This window comes from Portunus trituberculatus, chromosome 39 (assembly GCF_017591435.1).
Source record: "Portunus trituberculatus isolate SZX2019 chromosome 39, ASM1759143v1, whole genome shotgun sequence".
NCBI classification, from domain to species: domain Eukaryota; kingdom Metazoa; phylum Arthropoda; class Malacostraca; order Decapoda; family Portunidae; genus Portunus; species Portunus trituberculatus.
Genome location: NC_059293.1, coordinates 7383504 through 7411494, shown reverse-complemented (window position 1 = coordinate 7411494; position 27991 = coordinate 7383504). Strand labels below are relative to the sequence as shown.

Below are 27991 nucleotides of genomic sequence, written 5' to 3'. Positions count from 1 at the left end.
CATTTAAGGGGCTTGCCCATTTGCCTCGCCTCTTCACTCGAACCTAGCTGGCCCCTCTCGATTGTGAGCCGAGTGTACTAACCATTACACTACGCGGTGTGTGTGTGTTTGTGTGTATGTGTAAGACACAAGAAAAAAAAAAGATGATTTACAGCTTTAATCAAAGGTGAGACAATAATTATATTCCTTTTAATGAGGTATATTTTAGATGTTTTTATTGGTACATTTTGTTTAGATTTGGTTCGTTTTCTTCATCTGATTTGGTACGATCAACAAATACAGTCTGGCAATCCTATTGAGATGTGCCAGCTGTGTGACATGGGGGAGGATGAGACGGTGGAATGTGAGAAGTATGAGAGAGACAGACAGGAGATGATGCAAGTGATTTTGAGTGAATTAGGTCATGATAAGATGAAAGAGTGGAGAAGACAGAACGGAAATGGATGGTGTTGCTGCTTGGACTGTGTAGAGAGACGAGTGAAAAGATGATTGAGTCTGTGAAGGAGTATCTGGAGAGAATGTGGCGAGCGAAGTGTAGGGATGATTAGTGAATAGAATACTGCTCTTCTCTTCTTTTTTAATTTTTTTTCTGCAATTTTGTTTTTGTTTTTGTTTTTGTTTTTGTTTTCTACAGGAGCTGCCAATACAAAGGCCTGGCTGTTCCAGAGCGATCCCGAGAAACCTGTAACATCAAGATCAAAATCTAACATCAAGATCAAGATCTAAAACATCAAGATCAAGATCAAATGTAAATAAATCCCACGAAAGTGCAAGGGCAGCCCATCTTCTTGGCGGCCTCCAGGCGTGCACCTGTCCCGGGAACCTGTTGTTCTTCACCGTACCTGTGCCTTCTTGAGGGAAACCGGCAAGCTACCACGCCTGTGACACCCACATAGGACTACCCCAGGGCTCATAAGGATCTATAGATCTTCGCGGCCCTAACACCACCACCAACAACAAAGTGCAAAGGCAACCTCGCATTATTAACAGATCCAAGCGACCCTATACAATAACAATAAAATGTACAGGTGAGATCCTAGCGGACCTGCAATATTTCTGTAAACTGAACTTCAGAACGTATTTGGGTGAAATAGTTACAGTAAATGTAAATTATACTGACCCACAAGGTGAGGTCGATAATCCGTGTGACGCTGCCGTATCTCTCATTACTTCAAGGAAAACGGAATAACAGTTCTCTATTTAATTTAATGTATCACTTCGTGAAAAAAAAAAAGATTAGGGAGAACAAGAGAAATTAAGATCTCAGCAGGTGATTATACCATTAGTAAATTAAATGTCGGGTAATTCTTAACAATACATCGGTTCCCCATATTCTCTACCCACACCCCCTAACCCCTTCAACAAGCTTGGGGGCCTGTGGGGAATCGGGTGTTTTAGGGGGTGGAGAGGCATTCTAGAGAAATTTCCCCAAATGTTCGAAAATATCCCTAAATAAAGGGAAGTTTTACATAACCCTCCCCCTACAACACTAACCTAACCCTAACATAAACCTAATGTAACCTAACCTAACCAGGGGGTCTGCACCCCCCGGACATCCCCCTACAACACTAACCTAACCTAACCTGGCAGGGGGGGGCTGCACCTCCCCGGACCCCCCCTACAACACTAACCTAACCCTAACATAAACCTAACCTACCATATCCTTGCTTTGGGGCAGCTTCCCTCCCCCCACACCAGTTCTCTTATAGCTTCACACAATACTTGTATGCCCTACCTCTACCATTACCCCTCCTCACAATACCTTAACGAAAGGATGAAGGTCCTGGCTGGTCCTCTCCTCAAGAGCGATGATTTCCCAATAATCAAATTTGCAACCTTTACAACTAATGTCAATGGTGGCCATGGCTGAACTGTGCACAGAGGTGTCTTTGTGCACCTGTCTGCCCAGCTGTTGTCCGCCTACGAATACATATAGCAAATTCCCATTGGCACAACTCGTGGTGTTAAAAGGTGATGGCACGTCATTGGACAAAAAAACTATAGATACAATAAGAATCCTATTCACCAGTTATCCACAAACCCCAGCTATAAACAAATCAAGTCAGTGTACTGCTCATTTCTGAATGTGATGGAGCTCCGTGGCTCGCCGCAGCTGTGCGGTGTAGAAACCTTTTCGTCCCATTTATAGCCACCATAGATGCGGCCCCACAAAAACTTTTGTGTTTACTACAAGCCAACATAGTCCTCTACAAAATATGTGAATTCCATTACTGTAAGTGACACAGACGTATTAAAAAGATTTTCCAAATGTAGTAAAGGTGCTAGTCATGTAAGTGAAAATGGGACGATAATTTACAGAATAATTACTCTTATGTCTTCTCGAGATACCCAGTCTATTGTAATGAGAGGTAAAAAGAAATATGGATGAGACAGTATTTTATATCAGTTATTCCCCCAAGCTGACTTATTTATTGAAGACCATTGAATGAAGATACTTTTTTTCTTGGTCTGTCTGAACAACACACAATAAGATGGGGAAGCATCAGTGTGTCCTTCCATTGTGGCAACCAGATGAGAAGTGAGTAGATTTCCACATGTGTGGTGACCTGACAATAAATTTTTACAGTAACATCAACAGCTCACTTCTTGATGTTGAAAGGAATATTTTCTGGTAGATTTCTACTTCTTTTAAATGAATATGCACTTAATTTCCACTGCAAATCCATTTTTTTCTTAACAACCTCCCATCTCTTATGGAAACACAATTTTGTGGTAAATTGAAGCATTTTTTTCTTGTATATTTTGACCTGTTTTGAATTAATCTAACGTAGCCTAGTTGAGGTGACTTGCACCACTGATGTCTTCCTCAAAATAAAATTAGCTTTATCTAACACAATTAAAGGGATCTAACCAAAGCAAACTAACCTAATCCAACTGGCAATGCTGAGAAATTAATATAAAGTCATTACCTTATTTCTTTTTTTTCAAATCTGGCAATACAGTTGATATAATGGAGGCGACATCCTGCCCAGGCAGACATCTTCCATACACTAAATTCAAATTTATTCTCTCCACAAACTGCTCTGATTGGCTAGATTTATTCTGTATTATTTTTATTGGTCATTGGCTGCATGTTCAAACAAAAGAACCAATCATTTCTATTTATTTCATGTATGCATAAATGGTGTGACAATATGTGCACACCAATGAATGGCATTCTTCAGTGCCTGTCAGTCCATCACACAGCTGGGTGTTGCTCACTCTCCCCAAAAAGTGGTAAATTTTTGTAAATTTTTATCATTATAAACAACTTGCGACAGGTATGTACAGATTCAAATTACTCAGAATGAAAAGCTCTATAAGATGAGAAGGGTAACAAAAGCCATTTTGCTGTTGGTGTTAAAGTAAAATGATACTGACCTGACTCCCTCTCTTCCCCCTAGGAAAATTCTGCCTTGGGTCGAGTGGCAACATCACTTGATCTGATATGCCACATAGTCACACATGTACATGAAATACCTTCATTTGATTTGGTATATAACAGTTATTTGTATCACTTGATATTTAATGAAATAGTCAGAATATTCTTAAAATGCTGTTTGTTGATAATTCATTGAGTAGAGAACTGTGAGTAGTATATGGTGAATGTTTTTGTTGGAGATCTGGGAGGATGGTGAACAACACCCTATGGGTCAATATAATTTAATTTTACTCTAGTCTCAGAATCTTGTTCATTTTGGGTATTCGGGCCATACAAGCTGTGGCTCTGGTGCCACAAATTTAAATAACCCGAGGATGTAGTGGTATAACTTACTACAGGGGTGGTAGCCTAGCTGTACAAGCAGTCACAGGCAAAATCAAAGGCTCAGCGTGGGTATAAGCAGATGGAGCATAGCACAACCCTGGGTAACAAAACACTTGCCTGATGTTTTACATTTAATGTTCCACTTAACCACTTCACACAAAACAACCAAGTCTGTTCTTCAACTTGCCTTACTCCTTCATAAATAGAAAATGTCAGAAACTTTCAAACTCCAACTCCCAGTGTGACTTACGGAATTTGGCCACACTTTTAATTACTTGTATTTGTTTAAGCAAAACAAGTATTTGGCAGAAGCCTGCAAGATTGTGAGGGTAAAACTGGTCTATAATTGGGGTGATACTTCTAGAATGATTTTCCAAATTGTTCTTTTATTATGGTAGAGGCATTAACCACATCATTATATCTCACAAAGAAAAAAACTGAATATCAGGAGATAGGCATGTCTTTATTTATCAGTAATATATAATAAAAATGCCATTATTCCACTCTAATGAAAGCTCACACACTCATCTAACCTCAATGTTATTGTTTTTTTTACTCAAACATTTCAAGATGGTATTGATTAAAACATAAGTTAACATTATTATTACAATTATTCATTTATTTTTTTATGATATGGCCTACAGCATTTGTAGGCACACTTGAAGAGTGTGTAGGAAGAACTCTTCAGTTTCAGCCCATTAGTGGCACAAGCAATTTTATTCATAGTGGTACCCATATTAGGACCCATATCACCACCCAAGTGCATCTTCAGTGTAACCACCTAGAACCTGGGTATCATGGTGACATATAGGTAACTTTAAACCACTCCACAAATGCCATAGTTTCAAAGCAGTATGTGGTGGGATTCAAACCTACGCGTGGACGTCTGCTTGATCCCACGCTCACCATCTTATCCACTATGCCACCGCCTCGTTAATATAATTTCACTTATATTTCTGAAGTGACTTTAAAAGAAAAAACACTAGTAATGCTGATGAATGAAACAAAAATCTGTTCAATAATGTTATAAAAGAAGTCGCAGGAGTTTATGCAAGTTTGTAACCAAAATTTTTATTTATGTCTTGCACCCACTAAGCATTATTAGGCTAAATATAGCTTTTTACCTCATCAATTTCCTTCCAGTGCCCTTTTTTAACATGTCAAAAGACTAGTAATGGTAAAAAAAAAATTAGAAATTAACATGCTCAGTATATATATATATATATATATATATATATATATATATATATATATATATATATATATATATATATATATATATATATATATATATATATATATATATATATATATATATATATATATATATATATATATATATATATATATATATATATATATATATATATATATATATATATATATATATATATATATATATATATATATATATATATATATATATATATATATATATATATATATATATATATATATGTTCTAGCCTAGCAGCGAAAAGTGGTTCAGTTGTTTGTTTAGGCCGGGAGCACATGAGCCACTCTGTGGTCACCATGGCGTGACACATCGGCGTGGTATGTTGGGAGCACACGAGCCACTCTGTGGTCGTTATGGCGTGGCGCTTCGCCTTGGCGCATTTTCTGAGCCACGTCCCGTCCCCTTTGAGACCACAGTTTCAGCATGGACTCTGAGGACGAAACACTTGCACTACTTCTGCTTCTGTAGCGCTGTCATCGTCGTCGTAAAAGTCAGAGAGCTCTGTGGATACACCCAATAACTTCATTGAGGCTGACTCATGGGCAATTTTTACACCATAATGAGTGACTTGAGAGCAGACAGTGCAAAATTCTTCAACTACTTCAGGATGTCTCAAGAAAGTTTTAATGAACTTCATACCTTAGTTGGCCCCTACATACAAAAAGCCAATACAAACATGAGGCGGAGCATTCCAGCTGAGGAGAGATTTGCCATAACATTAAGGTATGTAAATAATATAATTATCAGTAGCAGACCTTTATTACAAATCCTTTCCACTTATACTAGAATACATGAAGCACTAGGATTTCCTTTTGAATATGTAACCTAATCATTATGCTTTCTTTCAAGAAAAAAAAATAATAACACATGATGCACTAGGATTTCCTTTTGAATATGTAACCTAATCATTATGCTTTCTTTCAAGAAAAAATAATTAATAATACATGATGCACTAGGATTTCCTTTTGAATATGTAACCTAATCATTATGCTTTCTTTAAAAAAAAATAGTTAATATGCTAAGAAAAAATGATTAATATGCTACTGAAACTATGGGAATGTAATGTTACTTTAATGTTTTACTGGGTTCAATATTCATCACAAATGCTTGAACTGTCAGACCATGGAGACATTGCTTGTGAAGCTGCAGATAGTGCAGGGGATGGTGTGGGGAGTGGTATTGGTTGGCTTTGTGTTACTGTTGATTGTGAATGTATGATGTTAGGTGAGAAATTGTGTGGTACATGACTCATTGATGAACTTGGACCTGGGAAGAAATTATGTTGTGAAGGAAAATACTGCTGATTAGCAAGTGTTGGATGTTGCTTATACTTCTTAAGTATATTCATGATTTCAACCTTAACAACAAGCTTTGCACTCTCAGGAATACATTTGAAGTCGGGCAGCAGACTAAGCAGGAACTGTTTATCAGGGTCATCTGGCAAATTAGCTTTTTTTGCTAAAGCTTTGAAAAGAACTTGCTCATCTGAAAGTATTGGTTTCTTCCTCTTCATTTGATGAGTGGAAGGAGCCTGTGGCTGAGACTTTTTCTCTGCATTTCTCCCCTCAGTTGGATCCTTTACATTTTTAGCTTCATGTGGCTTTGTCTGGCAGATTTGATGAAGGAAAGAAAGCTGTTTGAAGTATAGATACTCCCTCCCACTTTCTATGCCAGATCCCAACTTTTCTTTCTTGATTGTTGTCAAAGTGGGAGGAAGGAGTATCTGTACTTCAAACAGCTTTCTTTCCTTCATCAAATCTGCCAGACAAAGCCACATGAAGCTAAAAATGTAAAGGATCCAACTGAGGGGAGAAATGCAGAGAAAGAGTCTCAGCCACAGGGTCCTTCCACTCATCAAATGAAGAGGAAGAAACCAATACTTTCAGATGAGCAAGTTCTTTTCAAAGCTTTAGCAAAAAAAGCTAATTCGCCAGAAGTATAAGCAACATCCCAAGTGATAAACTAATGTCAACTAATGGAGATCCACTTCCCTTCGTTTTTGTTGGTGACGAGGCCTTTGGTCTCTGTACTCACATGCTACGACCATATGGAGGCAAAAATCTCCAATACAAGAAGAAAATCTTTAACTATCACTTGTCAAGAGCAAGGCGATACATAGAAAGTGCTTTTGGCATTCTGTCAAATAAATGGCGCGTATTCCACAGACCACTAGATATAAACATTGAGAATGCTGAAAATCTTATCAGAGCATGTTGCACTTTGCACAACTTTGTAAGAGAAAGGGATGGTGTAGAGTTTGAAAACACACTTAATGTTGTAGGTCTGGATAATGGTGTTGGTGCAGTACAAGCAGGAGGCCCTCGATCAGCTCTAACAATAAGAGAAAAGTTTGCAGAATATTTCTCCAGTGAAGAAGAATCAGTGTCTTGGGAAGAAAGACTGATTGGACACAAGGTGTAGAGAGAGAGAGAGAGAGTAGTGAATGTAAAGTTAGCCTAGGACTTATATTAATTTCTTTTGAAAGTATTATTTTTTTGTGTGTAAAATATGTATTCAAGATGCATAATCATTCATGCTGTTAAAGATGTAGCAGAGTAGCATCTGGACTTCATTGTAACTAAAATAAACCAACATACCTGCTTCAGATGAGTGCGCAGGCCAGTTTAAGTGTCAAGAGTAGGGATCATTGGCCCTTACTTTTTCCAAGAAAACGGTGGTGCCGTAACAGTGACTTCAGAACGCTATGTGATAATGCTCAGGGAGATTTTTATGCCTGCTCTCATTAATATGGACCTGGATAATGGCAACGTGTGGTTCCAACAAAATGGGGCCACAGCCCACACTGCATGCATTTCAATGGGATTCCTGAGAGAAGCTTTTCCCGACTGACTGATTTCCCTGAGAGGAGGCTTAAACTGACCTGCGCACTCACCTGATTTATCCCCCTGTGATTATTTCCTGTGGGGATATCTCATATCCCTGGTTTATAACGACTGTCCACAGACCCTAAAAGATTTACAGAACGCCATCCGAACTGAAATAGCCAATATACCGCTCAACATGCTGGAGAGAGTAGACCAAAGCTTCCGAAATCGTCTGAATCAGTGTATTGACAATGGAGGTGGACTTTTAAAAGATATTGTCTTTAAAACAGTATAAAAGTAAATCTGCCATGCTGTGTGAAAGGCATAAAAGAAGAATAAACAATTGTGAAGTGTGAACAGGTTTTTATTTCATTCTCAAATCGGGAAGTATCCATGCCCCATCCTGTATATATATATATATATATATATATATATATATATATATATATATATATATATATATATATATATATATATATATATATATATATATATATATATATATATATATATATATATATATATATATATATATATATATATATATATATATATATATAGGCAACCCCCACTTAATGAAGGTTCACACAACGAAATTTTGCTACAACGAAGGTTTCATTTTACTACCATCTGCTCGTTTAACGAACACCAATCTTGCTTTAATGGAGTTTTATCCAGGTAATTTTTTCCAAGCTTGAAAGGCCTGCCGTATCACGCAAGCCGACAGGCTTTTGAATACGCCAGCGCCTCTCGTGGACAACACGTTCATCACTCACTCCCCCTGTTCAAAACAGTAACAGTGTCAGCAGCAGCTCATCTTCCCTTGCTCAATTTACCACCAAAACGCCCTGCAATGTTACCTAGCATTGCTAAGGAGACCAGGAAGTCTCTTACTCTCGAATTGAAGCTGGATATTATTCACAGACACGAGAGAGGCAAGAAAACTAATAGTGTTGCTCGCCACCATCTTGACACTATCTACTATCTCTACTATTTTCAAGTCAGCATACTCTATTAAGAAGGCTGGTGAGACCATATCTTCCTTGCAAGCTAAAAGAACCACCTGAACTCATGACTACAATGGGTAAAATGGAAAGCCTTATGGAAATGTGGTACATAAGTTTTGTATGTGATACAATGATGTGTTCTTTGTTTAGATTCCACAGGTTGCCGGTTAGTGTCTTTCCCGTTTAACTCTCCCTCCCTTCATGAATTTAAGATCATCAACATTATAAAGTTACGTACATACATACATTAGTTTAACGAATTTCTGGTTTAACGTACTATATAAAGTTAGACCAAAAAGTGCGCATAACGTACAACCACATCCATTTTAGCGAATTTTCTGGGTTTGAATTTGCTGGGTGAGGGACCGAACGCAGTAGTTTCACTGTGATTGGCTGGCTGCCTGCCTCTGTCTATAAGTGCTCCTGGAGTTGGATCCAAGATTCTTTAACAACATCAGAGCAACCTCTTGTAGCGAAATGGCATCCATGAATGCTTGGAGGGACGATGACAAGGTTGCTTTCAGGTTGCTCTGAGGTTGCTAGGAACACTATCGCTGAAGGTGGTGTTACTGTCTTATTTATGCATTTATGTTCACAAAACAACATTTCTATTAGCTTTTTACAAACCTTGCCCCCAAGAAAGGATTGTTTTGTAATGCATAAAGTGAAATCTTACATGGAATACCAAAAAATAAAGCAGAGATGAGATGAGCCACAGATGAAGAGGGAGACTCGCGGCGTAATAAGGTACAGTGGTCCCTCTACATACGAGCTACTCTATTTACGAGAAATCCGAGACACGAGATGTCTTTCAAGCAAAAATCTTGATCAACATACGAGAGAAAATCCAAGTTATGAGAATTTCCAGATTCTCCTGCTAGGTGGCCGAGTGGTCGAGACCGCCCAGCATCAGCCAGCACATGTGTTTCCCACCATGCAGACTCTTGTGTTGTGTTGCTTTTATCACATTTATCACCTTCTTGTGGCTTTTTTTTGTAACCATAACCATGAGTTATAAAAAAAGGAAATGGAAAGGTGTCCTCTGAGTAAAAATAAAGATGATGTCAATTGAAATGAAGCAGTAGATAATAAACAAACATGAGCATGGTGTTCATGTGAGTGATCTCATAAAGTAGTAAAATTGATGATCATCAACAATCTGTACGATATTGAAACAGAAAGATGCCATAAAAGCTATAAAGTGTAAGTGCTTACATATCATCAACAGTCTCTTGTGCTCCCTCATTCCTCCCGCACCTATCTCCCTCACTCCACTACCACACATACACCTCCATTAGTCGCTGCCAACTTCCTCCATTTTATTTTGTTAATATCATCTTATTTATCTTATTACTGTATTTCTATGTTCAATTATATTTTTTATGTGTTTTTGGTAATCGGAAGATGTGTTTTATAGTTATTTAAGGTTAACTTAGATGATTTTGGGAGGCCGGGAATGGATTAATTGGTTTTCAGTTATTTCTTATGCGGAAAATTCATACAAGATACGAGAAATTCTAGATACAAGCTTGATCCAGGAACAAATTAATCTCGTATGTAAAGGGACCACTGTATATGGGCAAGCCTCTTAATGTTTATTCCCTGTTCACCTAGTAGCAAGTAGGTGCAGGATGTAATTTGAGGGGTTGTGGCCTTGCTATCCTGGTGTGTGGAATGTGGTGTGGTTTCAGTCCTACCCTAAGATCAGTCAATGAGCTCTGAGCTAGCTCTGTAATGGGGATGGCTGGCTGGGTGACCAGCAGGGTGACAAGCAGGTGACCATGAATACAGATCTAATATTTGTATTTCAACAGATTTCATACTATACTTATAACCAATCACAAGCACCAGCCACTTTCATGATAGGTGGTATATGCTACATTCTCTTTCTTGGATGACAGCAGTTGACTATACACTGTCATATTTTACTATTCACAAACTCCCTACTTGATGAAGCAGCTTTCATACACTTATTTTTAGCTAAAGTGGTGTGTAGAATCAAGTAATTTTAATATCACTGGCCAGAGGTCATGAAGTCAAAGTTCTTTTTTCCAATCGCACTCAAAGTCCACCTCCTCATCCCCTCACCTTCATTGTTTCTACACTTCTAATACCCCAAGCCTATTATCATTCATCAAAGTCACTAAGTCAGACTCCTTTTTCCAATCCCACTTCATGTCCACATCCCCTCTCCCTCTTTGTTTCTACACTTCTAATACTCCTAACCTATCTCCTCCATACAAGCCTCTCTGCTCTCTCTCTCTCTCTCTCTCTCTCTCTCTCTCTCTCTCTCTCTCTCTCTCTCTCTCTCTCTCTCTCTCTCTCTCTCTCTCTCTCTCTCTCTCTCTCTCTCTCTCTCTCTCTCTCTCTCTCTCTCTCTCTCTCTCTCTCTCTCTTTGTCAATTTAGATTTCATGGATATAAATATCAACAATCCCTTTGTTTAAATTCTAATGACAGGACAGCTTTCTCTTGCATTCCAGTAACTAATCCCAAGGTAATGCTTTCTTCTTACTACCACTTTTTTCATTCTTCAAACTACAAAAGTGTGTATTTATCTAGTTGTATTTACCTAGTTGTATTGCACAGGGTTTGAACGGGGTTCATAGTGTCCTGTCTCCATGTCTCAATTTATCCATTTTTTCTTTAAAGTTATCCACTTTATGTGCTGTAACAACTTCAACACTCAATGTATTCCACTTTTCCACCATTCAGTGTGGAAAACAGTATTTTCCAATATCCTTCACACACTGCCTGATATCAATATTCTGTACATGTCCTCTTGTCCTAACTTCTTCTGTCACCAGCACTAGGTCTTTCTTGTCTATCTTTTCAATGCCATTTACTTTTTTATACATTGCTATTAGGTCTCCTCATTCTCTTCTACCTTGCAAGGTTGGTAATCCTATTCCCTTCAGGCTTTCTTCATATGTTAGATCCTTTAGTTCCTGCACCATCTTTATAGCAATCTTCTGAATTTGTTCTAACCTTATATCTTTATTTTAGAAGTCCGTAGCCATACCACTGTTGCATATTTCAGCTTAGGACATATAATGCTTGCAATAATTTTTTTTCAGAACATCTTTCTCCATGAATTGAAATGCCACTCTGATATTAGTCAACATTTTATATGCTAATCGAAATATCTTATGTGTTTTTCAGGATTCAGATTTTCCCTTCTAGATCTTTTTCATCTTTAGTCTTCATAATTTCTTCCTTTCCCATCACATAGTTCCATACTGGTCTTCCCTTATTCTTTCCCACTTCCATTATGTAACATTTCCTGGCATTGAACTCCAATTCCCACATCTTACTCCACTCATAGACTTTGTTCATATCTTCCTGCAACAGCAAAAAGTCCTACTGGGTTTTGATAACTCTTAGTAGCTTTGCATCATCAGCAAATAAATTAATGTAACTGTTTATCCCATTGTGAATGAATAAAGATAATGGGGTTAACATTGACCCTTGTGACACTTCTTTACCCCAAGATAAGTATGTATCTCTGAGTACAGTTCTCATCTCCCTGTCCTTCAAATAATCCCTTGTCCAGTCTAACAAAGTCCCTGGCAGTCCTCTTATCTTCTCTAGTTTTAAAAGTAGTCTTCCATGAGGGAATTAATCAAAAGCCTTTTTTATGTCCAGGTATACTGTGTCCACCCATCCATCTCTGTTATCCAGTCCTTCTATTACTCTCGAGTAAAAGCTTAATAAATTTGACACACGACCGTCCTGTAATGAACCCAAATTGTCTGTCTGTTATGACTTGCTCTTCTTCCACATGTTTCCTTTGGTAATTATTTCACACAACTTTCCCAAGACATTTGTATGGGACACCAGTCTGTAATCTAATGGCTCAGTTGCCTTTCCCCCTTTAAATATCGGTATTACCTTGGGTCTTATTCATTCTAGTGGAACTTTCCCTTCATTTAGTGAACTTGTAATTATATCCCAAATTGGATCTAGTAGTTAATTTTTACATTCTTTTAGCATTCAGCCTGAAACACCATCCAGCCCCATTGCTTTTCTGATGTTCAAACTAATAATAATCTTCTTATATATTCTTTGTGCACAGTGATTTCCTGTAATCCTTGGCAATGCACTGTCCTATTTGGTTCTGTAAGATCTTCTTCTGCAGTGAACACCGTTTTGAAGCACTCATTTATTATTTCACACATTTCCTTCTCTGTTTGGTATATCTTTCCTAATTTAATGATTTTTTCTTTTGTTTTCTTGTTCTTCATTTTGCCATTTATAAATTTCTAGAAAAGCTTATGTTCGTCTTTGCATTTAATCACATCTTTCTCACAGTTTCTTTTTTCCTCTCTCCTTACTCTAGAATGTTCATTTCTTGCATCCTTATACTACTGTCTGTTGGTTATTTCTCTGCTTTATGAGTTTCTTCGAAGCTTTATCTTTTGCCCTTTTCACGTCTGCACATGTTGTATTGCACCAAGCATGTATTTTTTTCTTAACTCTATAAAAAGTACCTATTTTTTTAGTCCTTCATTATATTTCTGTAAGAATATTTCATATTTTCCTTGTATTGTCTTTCCGTACATAATGTTTCTCCCTTTAATGTTAGCAAAAAAGTTCTTTAATTTTTCAAAATCTGCTCTTGCATGATTTAATCTCTCTTATTTTGTAGTCATCTCTGTAACTTATCCCATTCCAGCTCTAATGTCACATGATCACTTCTTCCCATTGCACTGAGGTATTGTATGCTGGGAGGGGGCTCTGGCTTCTTTGTGAATACTAGGTCAAGTAATGACGGTTCTTCTTCCTCCCTGTACCTTGTTGACTACTCCACCCACTGGTCCACTGTACAGGGATCCTCGTAATTCGACCATTCACAGTTCGAATTATCGCCAATTCGAACTCAATTAATTAATATCCAATCCTCAAGGTTCGACCGACTGACTTGCCAATTCGACATTTGTATCCCGTGCCAGTCAAATCCGCTGCCACCCCAAATTTGCCGGCAGCTAGCCAGGCAGAAGTGTAAACCAACGCTACCCTGCGTACAGTGTTGCCAAATTGTGCAAAAAGTAGCGGATTGGGCTAGTTTTGAAGGATATGCACTACTTAAATTCAAAATCTGCTACTTGTGATTTTTGGGGGTATTTCATGATATGTTTGGGCTGCTTGATGACATTATTGGGCTACTTTTGTAATTTTTCTAAATGTTAACAATAATAATGATGATATTAACAACATTAATAAAAGTAATGATAATAACAATAATAATAATAATAATAATAATAATAATAATAATAATAAAAATAATAGTAATAATAACTGTGACATTGAAAACGGTGTAGTTATGGTGCTTTTGCTTTTTTTGTGGTGAGCAGGCAACTGATGACATCTCGCTTCTCTCGCATCACCGTGCATCAAGAAAATGACTTACTAGATAATGCAAATCTTTAAAAAAAAAAAGTGATGCAGAGGAAATTAAAGGAAAAATCTTTAAGGCAATCTTTAACTCCTTCAGTCCGGGGACGTATATATACGTCATGGTGGCTACGCGCACCAGTCCGGTGACATATATATATGTCCAGAAGCCCTACCTCCAGTCTGGGGATGTATTATTATGTCTTGTGGGCCATAAGCATTTTAGATGAGTGTACCCAAGAAAACCAGCAGTCATTCGTTCTCTTAGATATGTATATTATCTAGGAAAATTAATATATGTAACTATTATATCGTAGACAAGAATAAGTTTTCGCATGAAGGTTTATTTTTTCTCTGTTTCATCAGCTGTAGCAGCCACAGCCACCAGCTTACAGACGGAGAGAGAGAGAGAGAGAGAGAGAGAGAGAGATCATGTTCGTCACTCCCATCCTCCACTATCTGGTGATAATTCCCCTCTCTCTCTCTCTCTCTCTCATAGTGTTTCCATTCGTAGTTTTTTGCAGGTTTTCGTGTGTGTGTGTGTGTGTGTAATTCACTGTTTGATCTGCTGCAGTCTCTGACGAGACAGCTAGACGTTACCCTACGGAACGAGCTCAGAGCTCATTATTTCCGATCTTGGGATAGGTCTGAGACCAGGCACACACCACACACTGGGACAACAAGGTCACAACTCCTCGATTTACATCCCGTACCTACTCACTGCTAGGTGAACAGGGGCTACACGTGAAAGGAGACACACCCAAATATCTCCACCCGGCCGAGGAATCGAACCCCGGTCATCTGGCTTGTAAAGCCAGCGCTCTAACCACTGAGCTACCGGTGTGTGTGTGTGTGTGTGTGTGTGTGTGTGTGTGTGTGTGTGTGTGTGTGTGTGTGTGTGTGTGTGTGTGTGTGTGTGTGTGTGCTGACATATTGAAGCCTCTCTCTCTCTCTCTCTCTCTCTCTCTCTCTCTCTCTCTCTCTCTCTCTCTCTCTCTCTCTCTCTCTCTCTCTGTTCTCTGAAATTTATTTCGCGTTTGAAATAATGTATATTTTGCATGACAGGTATTTGCTACACATACTGGCATGCAAATGCTAGATATATTAGGGGACTCTTTTCAACAATAAATAACAGTGTTTACTGCAAATGAGATGCTTCACTCTGATATAAGGCACTTTAGGCTATCTGTACAGACAGAAATACTATATATGGCAATTCATGATTGCCATATATTATAAATTTTATAAGCTATATGGTCCATTCATCTTTCGTCATGGAGAGCAAGAGGGTGAAGGTGCCCTTATACCAGGTGTCGGAGCTGGAGTACTTCATTTTAGTAAGTATATAATTCATTATATGAAAACAAATTATATATTGTATTGTATATATTATGGAGGCTTTATTTTATTGAATGAAATCTAAATTTTATTTTTCTCTTTCCACAAGCCTGAGGATCCTGGTGGGGATGAAGTAGGGGTGGTGAGGGTCCACCACCACCCTCTATGCCTGGAGCCACCACTCCCCACCACCCAATGCAAGACACATCCTCTACCCACCTTCACCACCACCAGGCCACAGCCCTCCACCTCCGACTTCACCGCACTCCCCTCCACCTCCGTCTTTCCCTCACAGCCCTCCACCTCCGGCTTCACCGCACTCCGCTCCACCTCCGCCTTTCCCTCACAGCCCTCCACCTCCGCCTTCACCGCACTCCCCTCCACCTCCACCTTTCCCTCACAGCCCTCCACCTCCGCCATCACAGCACCACCACCCAAGAGATTCAGGGAGAAATCTCCCGAACTGTAATAAAAAAAAAACGTAATAAAATATAAAAAGTAAAATTTTGTATTGTTTTCCTTTTTAGCATAGCAATGGGAAGTGTATTGTAACATACAAATATTTTTACACATCCTGATATATAGTATGTGATGAATATATTGAGTTTATGGCTAAAACATTGATTATTCAATACTAAAGCTTCAAATCTTAGCGTGCGCAGGCCGCCCGGATGGAGTGCGATGCGTGTTTTCTAACTTCCGGGGCGAATAGGTTAACCCTTAAAATGCGGCGATCGCTTATATAATCAAGCCTCTCGAGTACTGTGACGCGGCGATCGCTTATGTAATCATGAATTTTCGCGGGGAATGTTTTGAATTTTCGTGACGCATTTCCCTTCAGACCTGCTCTTGTGACTCCTCCCCACTTAGTGTTGCCATCATGAGGGCTCCAGATACTATAACAAGGGCCTCACTTGAGTTTTTACGGAAAAGTAGGAGACACCTGGCAACTCCTCTTGACTCGTCGGGTAGAATCCAGCCTTGAGTATCATAGAAAACGTAGAAAACTTTATAGGGGAGACCAAATTATGCTATAGTTTATTACTTCTATCTCAATCAAGAGATTATTGTTATTATATCAGCTTCTTACGGCATAGGGGCAACAATCCTAGTAGCATTTTGAGCTGTGGTATTGTACAGAGGACTTGTGTCATACAGGACACACAGAAACACACACACACACACACACACACACACACACACATGGAGAAACCCCTAAAGGGAGCAGTGGGTGGACCATAATGTATACTAATATAGATGGGATACTGTCAAGTAGATTGGAATTGCAAGACTATATGATGGTGGAGAAGCCTGATATAGTGTGTTTGACTGAGACAAAATTGCATGAAAAAACAAAGGTAAATTTGGATAATAAATATAATATATGGAGAAAGGATAGAGAGAGTAAAGGTGGAGGAGGAGTTATGATTATGACGAAGAAATAAATAAATGTGGATAAGGTTTGGTATGGGAAGAACAACGCAGAAGTGATAAGCATAAGGATAAAAAGTGATGGAAAAGAATTAATAATCATGGTGACCTATGTACCTCCTAAAACAAATTCTTGGACATTAAGGAATTCGACAATATGATCAAGGATACTTTACAGAGTTTGGAAAGTGTATTATCTGGAAAAAGAAAGGTGATACTAGTAGGAGATTTTAGTTGTAAGGAGGTGGATTGGGAAAATCTAGTAAGTGGTGTTGGAGAGGAAGCATGGGGAGAGAGATTTCTTAATCTAATGATGGAAAATGTGATGGAACAGAGGGTAAAGGAAAATACTAGATATAGAGATGATGAACTGGCTAGACTGGATTTGGTGTTAACAAGAGAAGTGTACCTATGTGGAGATATACAATATAAATGTCCTTTGGGACAACAACACAGCGAAGGAAAGACGAGACATACAGGAGTGGTAGATTGAATTATAGAAAGATGGACACAGAAAGTTTGAAAAATTATTTCAGAAAATTAGATTGGGAGATGTTACAAGTCAGAGAAGTGCAAAAAAAATATGAGATTTTTATGAAATATTATAAAGAAGGAGTTATGAAATTTGTACCAAAGTATAAGCCGAGAGAGGAAGGAAGAAAGGATTGGTTTAATGCAACTTGTGTTAAGGCTAAGGAAAAGAGATGTGGCTTGGAAAAGATGGAAAAGAGCAGGAATATACTAAATAAGGAGAATTATAGAGTGGCGAGAAATGAGTATGTGAGGGTAAGGAGGGAGGAAGAAAGAAAATTTGAAAAGATATTGTAGACAAGAGTAAGGAACATCCAAAATTGTTTTACAGGTTCATAAATGGTAAACTTAAAAGAGAGAGTCCATTGAAAGATTAAAAGGAGAGCAAGGGATAGTAGATGACCCTAAGAATATAGCGGAATTGCTAAATAATAGGTTTCAACAAGTATTTACTAAAGAAACAATGTTTGTAAAGCCTCAGAATGTACAAGGAAATGTGCACATGGATGACATTAAGATACCTAAAAGGAGTTATATAAAATGTTGGAGGAACTTAAAGATGATAAAGCGATGGGACCAGATGAAGTTTCAGGAAAATTATTGAAGGAATGTAGAGAAGAATTGATTGATCCATTATATGATATTATAAGGTGCTCATTAGAAACAGGGAAGTACCAGTAGAGTGGAAAAGAGCTGAAGTGGTGCCCATTTATAAGGGAGGCAGTAAGGAAGAGCCTCTTAACTATAGACCTGTGTCTCTAACAAGTGTGGTCGGTAAGATTTGTGAGAGGGTGATAAAGAAATATTGGATACGGTTCCTGGAGGATCATAAGTTATTATCGGATCATCAATTTGGCTTTAGGAAAGGGAGGTCATGTGTAACAAATCTACTGAGCTTTTATTCAAGAGTGGTTGACAAAATACAAGAGAGAGAGGATGGATGGACTGTGTATATTTGGATTTAAAGAAAGCTTTTGACAAGGTACCTCACATGAGACTGCTATGGAAATTAGAGATTTATGGAGGACTGAAAGGAAAAGTGTTAAAGTGGATGGAAAACTACACACACACACACACACACACACACACACACACACACACGGGACATCGTCGATGGCGGAGGTGGTCGCTGAGCTCAGAGCAATCATCTATAATTCTACAGTTACCTAAGAGTAACCAAGGTGGGAAAGGAGCTGGTAATGTTTGTCCCGTCTCCATATAGTCATGTTAACTGTTGATTAGCAAAATAATGTCCAGTGAAGGTAAATATAAACTGTAGCCTGCGTTTGAGCCATCAGCTGGTTTGTTTACGTCTGCGCAACATGGCGGCCGTGAACTCGAAAGAGAATCAGACTTCACAGGGTTTCAAGGAATAATGGAGAAGAGCGCTTATGTGAAGAAAATTCTGGAGTTAGAAGGTAAAATTGAAAAACTGTTTGAAAAGTATGAGGGCCTGGAAACGAGTTATGACAATGTAAAGAGAGACTGTGCCGATATGAAGAAGGAAAATGCAGCACTGAAAGAGGAAGTTAAGCTAATTAAAGTGAATTGCGAAAATGTGGAGAATCTCTAGGAAAAGTGATGGAGAAGCAGGCTGAATGGAAAAAAGTCAGGAAGTGGAAAGAAAGGATAAATTACAAAGTTGCAAGTCTGGAAAAGGAAATCAAAGAGTCAGGGAGAAAACTTTGGGCCTTGCTGAAATTATAGATCAACAGATCATAGAAGAAGATAGCTGAGAAAGTGGTGAAGGTTATTAAGTCAAATGAGACATTGGTGAGAAACTGTAGACAAAAGAGATGTGTGGTGATATTTGGTGTGGAGGAGGATAAGACACCGAGTAAAATGGAGAGAGAAAAACATAAAAAGGTGATAAATAATATCATTAATGTGGTGCAGGAGGAGGAAAAGACCTAGTACAAGAAATAGAGGACTTCCATAGAATTGGAAAGTTCACAAGAGAAGGTATGAGGCCAATAAGAATCAAACTTAAGTCACAAAAGGATGTAGATGAATTGGTGGAGAAGTCATGGAGGCTAGCCCAGCAGGAAACAACAAGGAAGATTTGGTTGAGAAGAGATCTCGGTGAAAAGGAAGAGAAATGTTAAATGAGTTGAGAAAGGAGGCTTTGAAAAAAATGAAGAGAGGACAGAAGAGAGAAGAAAGAGTTTTCTGGAGAATCTTGGATATGAGACTGAGGAAGTGGTTCATAACCCAGAAAAGTACAGCAAGAAAGGACTAAAGAAACTTACATATGAGCGAAATGTAATGTATTCCAACATAAATGGAGTGATATCGGGATTTTAGAACTCAACGATTACTTGAGGACAAGAACCCAGATATTGTGGGTCTTACTGAAACAAAACTGAGAGAGGAGAAGACCTGATGAAGGTTGGAGAAGGAAATATAACGTTTGGAAAAGAAATAGAGTAGGTAAGATGGGAGGAGGAGTGATGTTGCTGGTTAAAAAGATATAAAGGTGGATCAAGTGAAAAAGGTATGGGAAAGGCAGAAGTGCTAAAGATCAGAGCAGAAACTAATGAAGGAAAAAGAGGCACTACATAGTGGTGTACGTACCACCTAAGACAAATGCATGGTCAGTACAGGAATATGAAGAAATGATAAGTGATACAGGAACATGTCTGGAAGAAATGTTGGGTGGCTGTGAACGAACTATAATGATGGGAGATTTTAATTGTAAAGAGGTGTGTTGGGAGGACTGGTCAATGGAAGGATCAGAGACAACATGGGAAATACACTATTGACACTGGCAATGGAAAATGTGTTAACTCAGTGGGTCAAAGAAGATACTAGGTTTGGAGGAGAGGAGCATCGTCAAGACTGGACTTGGTCTTTAGTACAGAGCCAATGGTCATTGAGGAGATGAGGGTGGAGTGCCCTTTAGCAAGAGTGATCATGCAGTTTTGGAGTTCAAGGTGATAGACGAAGAGAAATCTAGAAGAAATGAAGAATATAAAGTGGGAAGATGGAATTATGCCAAGACAGATTTTGGAAACCTAAAGAAATTCTTTCAAGAGACAAATTGGATGAAATTCAAGAGTGCTAAGGAGCAAATGAAAAGTGGAAGGAATTTATAAAAATATACAAAGAAGGTGAGAAAAATTTGTACCAATAAGACAACATAGAAGTTGGAAAGCAGGACTGGTTTAACGATAGATGTGAAAAGGCTAGAACAAGAAAAGAGGATGCATGGAAGAGGTGGAGAAGGAAAAGACGGATTAAGCAGTGGGAAAGTTACAAAAGAGCAAGAAATGAATATGTGTTGATTAGAAGAGAAGAAAGAAAGAAACAAGAAAAGGATATAATTGATAAATGTAAAGACCAACCAAGGCTTTTTACAGACATGTGAACAACAACATCAAAAATAGAAAGTATTGAAAGTTTAGAAGTAAATGGAGTATACAGTGAAGATCCCAGGAAATGGCAGAGGCTATGAATGGATGCTTTCGGAAGGTATTCACAAAGGAGACTGCTTTTGACAAACCACTGGTAATGGAACAGAAAGGGATTATGAAGGAGTTTCAAGTAACTGTGGAGGAGATCAAGAACATGATGGGGAGTTTAGAAGTGAGAAAAGCTGTGGGACCTGATGGGGTATCAGGATGGATTTTAAGAGAATGCAGGAGCAATTGGCAGAAAAAGTTTGTGAAGTAATTGATGCCTCATTAAGGGAAGGTGTAGTGCCCCAAGACTGGAAAAGAGCTAACATTGTCCCAATCTATAAATCAGGTAACAAGAGACCCATTGAACTATAGACCAGTGTCACTTACAAGTGTGGTAGCTAAGATGTGTGAGAGGGTGGTGAAGAATAGATGGACAGACTTCTTGGAGAAAAATGACATACTTTGTGAGTGTCAATTTGGTTTTAGAAAAGGGCGTTCATGCACGACAAACCTGATATGTTACTATTCGAGGGTGATAGATGTAATACAGGAAAGAGATGGTTGGGCTGATGGAATATATCTGGATTTAAAAAAGGCCTTTGATAAGGTACCACACCAGAGACTGATCTGGAAACTTGAAATGGTAGGAGGAGTGCATGGCAGTTTACTAAAATGGATGGAAGACTTTTGGTAGGAAGAGAAATGAGAACAATAATTAAGGACAGACCATCAGAATGGGGATTGGTGGAGAGTGGAGTTCCACAGGGATCAGTGTTGGCACCAGTAATGTTCGCAGTCTACATAAATGACATGGTGGATGGGGTGTCCAGTTATGTGAGCCTATTTGCAGGCGATGCAAAATTGTTAAGAAAAGTGAGATGTGACAAAGATTGCGAACTACTCCAGGAAGACTTGGACAGAATATGGAAATGGAGCTGTACATGGCAAATGGAGTTCAACACGACAAAATGCAAGAAAATAGAGTTTGGCAAGAGTGAAAGAAGAATCAGGAGTATGTACAAGATAGGAAATGAAGACATAAAACCAGTCATGAAGAAAAAGACCTTGGGGTGACAATTACCAATGACCTATCGCCAGAGAGACATATAAACAAAATAATTGGAGAAGTATTGAACTTATTGAGGAACATAAGAGTGGCGTTCGTATATCTAGATGAAGAAATGATGAAGAAAATAATTACTGCAATGATAAGACCGAGGCTTGAATATGCAACAATACAGTGGGCTCGAACTTAAAGAAACACATAAGGAAACTAGAGAAAGTACAGAGGGCTGCAACAAAATGGTGCCTGACTTAAGAGATTTGACTTATGAAGACAGACTGAAAAGAATGCAACTTCCAACCCTGGAAAACAGAAGAAAGGGAGACCTGATAGCAATATACAGAGTGATGATTGGCATGGAAAAATGGATAGGGAAGATCTGTGTATGTGGAATGGAAGAATGTCGAGAGGGCATGGGAAAAAACTAAAATGGCCACTTATAGGAGAGATGTGAAAAATATAGCTTCCCTCATAGAAGGGTGGAAGCATGGAATAGTTTAGACGTGGAAGTGGTCAACGCAAGGAATATTCATGATTTTAAGAAAAAGCTGGACATTTTTAAGAAAAAGCTGGATAGATATGGAGCGGGACAACACGAGCATAGCTCTTTTCCGTATGTTACAATTAGGTAAATACAATTAGGTAAATACACACACACACACACACACACACAAATTACAGACCGGTATCACTAACTAGTGTAATATGCAAGATGTGTGAAAGAATAATAAAGAAACAATGGATCTAGTTCCTTGAAGACATCAAATTAATATCAAATAGCCAATTTGGTTTTAGAAAAGGACGGTCTTGTGTAACAAATTTATTGAGTTTCTATTCTAGAATAGTTGATAGAGTACAAGAGAGAGAGGATGGGTTGACTGCATCTATTTGGATTTAAAAAGGCGTTTGACAAAGTGCCACATGAAGATTACTGTGGAAGTTAGAGGAGAAGGGTGGCTTAAAAGGAAGCACATTGAGATGGATAGAAAATTATTTGAGGGGGAGAGAAATAAGGACGGTAGTTAAAGATATGAAGTCAAGTGGAGAGCAGTAGAAAGCGGAGTGCCACAGGGGTCAGTATTGGCACCAATACTTTTCCTCATTTATATTAACGACATGCCAGAAGGAGTGAACAGCTACATAAATTTGTTTGTGGATGATACGAAACTGTGCAGAGTTATAAAGCAAAAGGAGGATTGTGAAATACTGCAAGAAGACCTAAATAAGATCTGGGAATGGAGTAAAAGTGGGAAATGGAATTCAATGTGAACAAAAGCCATGTCATGGAAATGGGAAAGAGTGAAAGACGACCTGTGGGAATCTATAAGATGGGAGATGGAGTAGAACTGGAGAAAGTCAAAAAGGAAAAGGACTTAGGAGTGACGATGGAAGAAAACAATCAACCAGTAAGCCATATTGATAGAATTTTTAGAGAAACATATAATTTGCTGAGGAATATTGGAGTAGCATTTCACTACATGGACAAAGAAATGATGAAGAAATTGATAAATACTATAATAAGACCTAGATTGGAATATGCAGGAGTAGTGTGGACCCCTCATAAAAAGAAACACATAAGAAAATTGGAGGCTACAAAAAATGGCTACAAGAATGGTCCCAGAACTTGAAGGGATGACATATGAGGAGAGACTAAAGGCTATGGATCTACCAACCTTGGAACAAAGAAGGAGAGAGGAGACCTGATACAAGTCTATAAATTGATCAATGGAATGGACCAAGTGGATAATGAGAAACTGATCTTGAGAGAAGAATATGACATCCGAAGCACAAGATCGCATAGTAAAAAGCTGAGAAAGGGAAGATGTCTGAGAGATATTAAAAATATAGTTTCCATAGAGTTGTATTGAGACGTGGAACAGTTTAGATGAAGAAGTAGTGTCTGCAACGAGTGTGCACACTTTTAAAGTAAGAGTGGATAAGTGTAGATATGGAGACGGGGCCACACGAGCATAAAGCCCAGGCCCTGTAAAACTACAACTAGGTAAATACTAGGTAAATACACAGAGAGAGGAAGAAGAACAATAGTCTGAGAATCAGCTGATCTTCACTACCTTTGTTTGGGTTTACAGTGGCCTGGGCGAAAAGTGTGGACTCATTTTTTTTTTTTCATGAATACAGTGTTGAATAATAATGAGTGAGAAAGATATTCCATCTAAATGCAGGTATGTGACAAGGGAAAGAATGAAAGCTGATGATGACAATGTTGGTGAGGGAGAAAGAATTTGAAAGCTTTGATATGGCGCAAACTTCACTATTTGATAGAGTCTTGACTATCGAAGGTAAATTAGATAAATTGATAAAGGAGAGTATGGGAATGAAAGAGAATGAAGAAAAGGATAAAGAGCTCCAGAAATTGAAAGAAAGGATAAAAAGAGTGGAAGAAAACGAAACTAGGCTAAGAACCAAAAATGAAGAATTAAAAGTGGAAGTAGCGAACTACAAGAAATTGATGGAAGGACTCGGTAAAGCCGAGAAAGAAAAAGGTAAGCTAAAAGATCTAGCTAACAAAGAAGAAGAAAGAGTACAAGACGTGATTAAAAAAGAAGTACAAGCATGGAGAATCCAAGATAAGAAAGACAAGGAATCACTTCAAGAAGTATTTCAAGAACAGTTAAAAGAAAGAGATGAAAATATGACAAGCAAAATGATAGGAGTCCTCAAGAAAAAAGAAAATTTAGTAAGAGAAATTGTGGTAAAAAAGAAGTGTAATTATTTTTGGACTGAAAGAAAAAAATGTTAAATATAGATCAAGAAAGGAAAAAGACGAAATGAAATCAGTAAAAGACCTACTAAAACATCTTAATGACGAGGATAGACAGAACTTAGAAGAGGAAGTAGAAGAAATCCATAGAATAGGACCATATCAAGAAGGAACAGTGAGACCAATTAAGATATTACTAAAATCACAAGCAGCAGCAGAAGAAGTACTATATAGAAAAATGAAACTCAGAGAAACAGAAGGTTGCAAATATATATATATATATATATATATATATATATATATATATATATATATATATATATATATATATATATATATATAAAGAAAAATAGAAACGAGGAGGAAAGGAAGAGAAAAAAATAATGAAAGGTCAGAGGAGAAGAAGGCATTTTTTTTGGAGAATTATAGGAGACAGGATAAGGAAATGGTATATAAAAGAGAAAGAAGAGAAAAGAATGGAGCAAGTTTAACTAAAATGATAAGAACAAGAGATTAAAATGATGTATACAAACATAGATGTGATTTTATCTAGTAAATTAGAATTAAGAGATTACATAAAGAAAGAAGAACCAGATATTGTATGCCTGGTGGAAACAAAGTTAAATGAGGCAATAAAAATAGACATAGATAAAAGGTATAATATATGGAGGAGAGACAGAGTGGGTAAAGGAGGAGGAGGAGTCATGATGATGTTAAGGAAGGAGATAGTGGTAAATCAAGTGGAGTTTGGGAAGGAAAATCAGAAATACTGTATGTTAACATGCATATTAACAAAAGGAGTTAACAATCATTGGAACATATGTGCCACCAAAACAAACTCATGGACTAACCAAGAATATAGAGACATGATAGATGACACAATAAGGAGTCTTACAAGAATCATTAAGGAAAGGAGAAAAGTGATATTGGTAGGAGATTTCAACTGTAAGGAGGTAGACTGGGAAAATTATGAAAGTGGTATGGGGGAAAATGCCTGTGGAGATAGATTCCTGAACCTAATGATAAATAATTTGATGGTCCAAAGAGTAAAGGAAAACACAAGATTCAGAGGAAACGATGAACCGGCAAGATTAGACCTAGTTTTTACAAGGGATATACCAATTAACGATGATATAAGATACAAGTGCCCATTGGGAAAGAGTGACCATGTAATATTAGAAATGGATATAGAAGAAGGAAAGGAAGATAGAGATGAATCATACAAAGGAGACCGATTAAATTACAGAAAGGCTGATATTGAGAATCTCAAGAACTATTTTAAAAACGTAAACTGGGAGGAGATGGAAAACTCATTAATGGTTCAAGAGAAATATAACTTATTTTTGGAAATATACAAAACTGGGGTCAGGGAATATTTTCCGAAATATAGACCTAAAGAAGAAAGAAAGAAAGATTGGTTTAATGGAAGATGTGCTAGGGCAAAGGAGAAATGAGATGGAGCATGGAAAAGGTGGAGAAGAAACAGAAATCCAGAAAATAAGGAAAACTTCAAAACAGCAAGAAATGAATATGATAAGGTGAGAAAGGAAGAAGAAAAGAACTATGAAAAGGACATTGTCGAAAAATATAAGGAACAACCAAAATTGTTCTACAGATTCATAAATGGAAAAATAAGACAAAAAGAAACAATAGAAAGGTTAAAAGGAGAAAACAGAATGGTGGAAGACCCAAAAAGTATGGCAGAACTGTTAAATAGTAAATTTCATGAGGTCTTTACTAAGGAATCCAAATTTGAAAGACCACAGGGTAATAGAGAAACTGTCTATATGAAAGAGATTAAAGTAACCAAGCTTGAAATAAAAAAGTTGATGACGGAATTGGATGAGGAAAAGGCAATGGGACCGGATGAAGTCTCAGGCAGAATACTGAAAGAATGTAGGGAAGAACTAGCAAGTCCAATATACAACATCATAAAATGCTCAATAGAAAATGGAACAGTGCCAGTGGAGTGGAAAAGAGCTGAGGTGGTTCCCATATATAAGAGCGGAAGGAAGGAAGAACCTTTAAATTACAGACTGGTATCACTAACTAGTGTAATATGCAAGATGTGTGAAAAAGTAATAAAGAAGCAATGGATTGAGTTTCTTGAAGACAACAAAATATTATCAAATAGCCAATTTGGTTTTAGAAAAGGTCGGTCATGTGTGACAAATTTATTGAGTTTCTACTCTAGAATAGTTGATAAAGTACAAGAGAGAGGGATGGGTTGACTGTATTTATTTAGATCTAAAAAAGGCTTTTGATAAAGTGCCACATGAAAGATTACTATGGAAGTTAGAGGAGAAGGGTGGCTTAAAAGGAAGCACATTGAGATGGATGAAGACTTACTTAAGGGGGAGAGAAATAAGGACGATAGTTAAAGATATGAAGTCCAAGTGGAGAACAGTAGACAGCGGAGTGCCACAGGGTCAGTATTGGCACCAATACTTTTTCTCGTATATATAAATGACATGCCAGAGGGAGTGAACATCTACATAAATCTGTTTGTGGAAGATGCGAAACTGTGCAGAGTCATTAAACAAAAAGAGGATTGTGAAATACTACAGGAAGACTTAAACAAGATCTGGAAATGGAGCAAAAAATGGGAGATGGAATTCAATGTGGACAAAAGCCATGTCATGGAAATGGGAAAATGTGAAAGACGACCAGTGGGAATCTATAAGATGGGAGATGGAGTAGAACTAGAAAAAGTAAAAAAAGGAAAAGGACTTGGGAGTGAGAATGGAAGAAAATAATCAACCGGTAAGCCATATTGATAGAATTTTCAGAGAGACGTATAATTTGATAAGGAATATTGGAGTAGCATTTCACTATATGGACAAGGAAATGATGAAGAAATTGATAAGTGCTAAAATAAGACCTAGATTGGAATATGCAGGAGTTGTGTGGACTCCCATAAAGAAACACATAAGAAAATTAGAGAGACTACAAAAAATGGCTACAAGAATGGTTCCAGAATTTAAAGGGATGGCATATGAGGAGAGACTAAAGGCAATGTATCTACCAACCTTGGAGCAGAGAAGAGAGAGAGGGGATCTGATAAAAGTTTATAAATTGATTAACGGAATGGATGAAGTGGATAATGAGAAACTGATCCTGAGAGAAGAATATGGCATTAGAAGCACAAGATCGCATAGTAAGAAACTAAGGAAGGGACGATGTATGAGAGATGTTAAAAAATTTAGTTTCCCGCAAAGATGTGTTGAGACTTGGAACAGTTTGAGTGAGGAAGTGGTGTTAGCAAAGAGTGTACATAG

The 27991-nt window shown here is 37.9% G+C and overlaps 1 protein-coding gene across 1 annotated transcript in view; it reads left to right on the top strand.

Annotated features, from left to right (window-relative positions):
- The first annotated feature begins 729 nt into the window (after nucleotides 1–729).
- LOC123515649 (protein misato-like) overlaps nucleotides 730–27991 on the top strand; it is a 284397-nt gene continuing 257135 nt past the window's right edge. Inside the window, exon 1 of the mRNA XM_045274468.1 lies at nucleotides 730–1028. The gene's annotated coding sequence lies outside the window, so the exon portion shown is untranslated. The remainder of the gene's footprint in view (nucleotides 1029–27991) is intronic.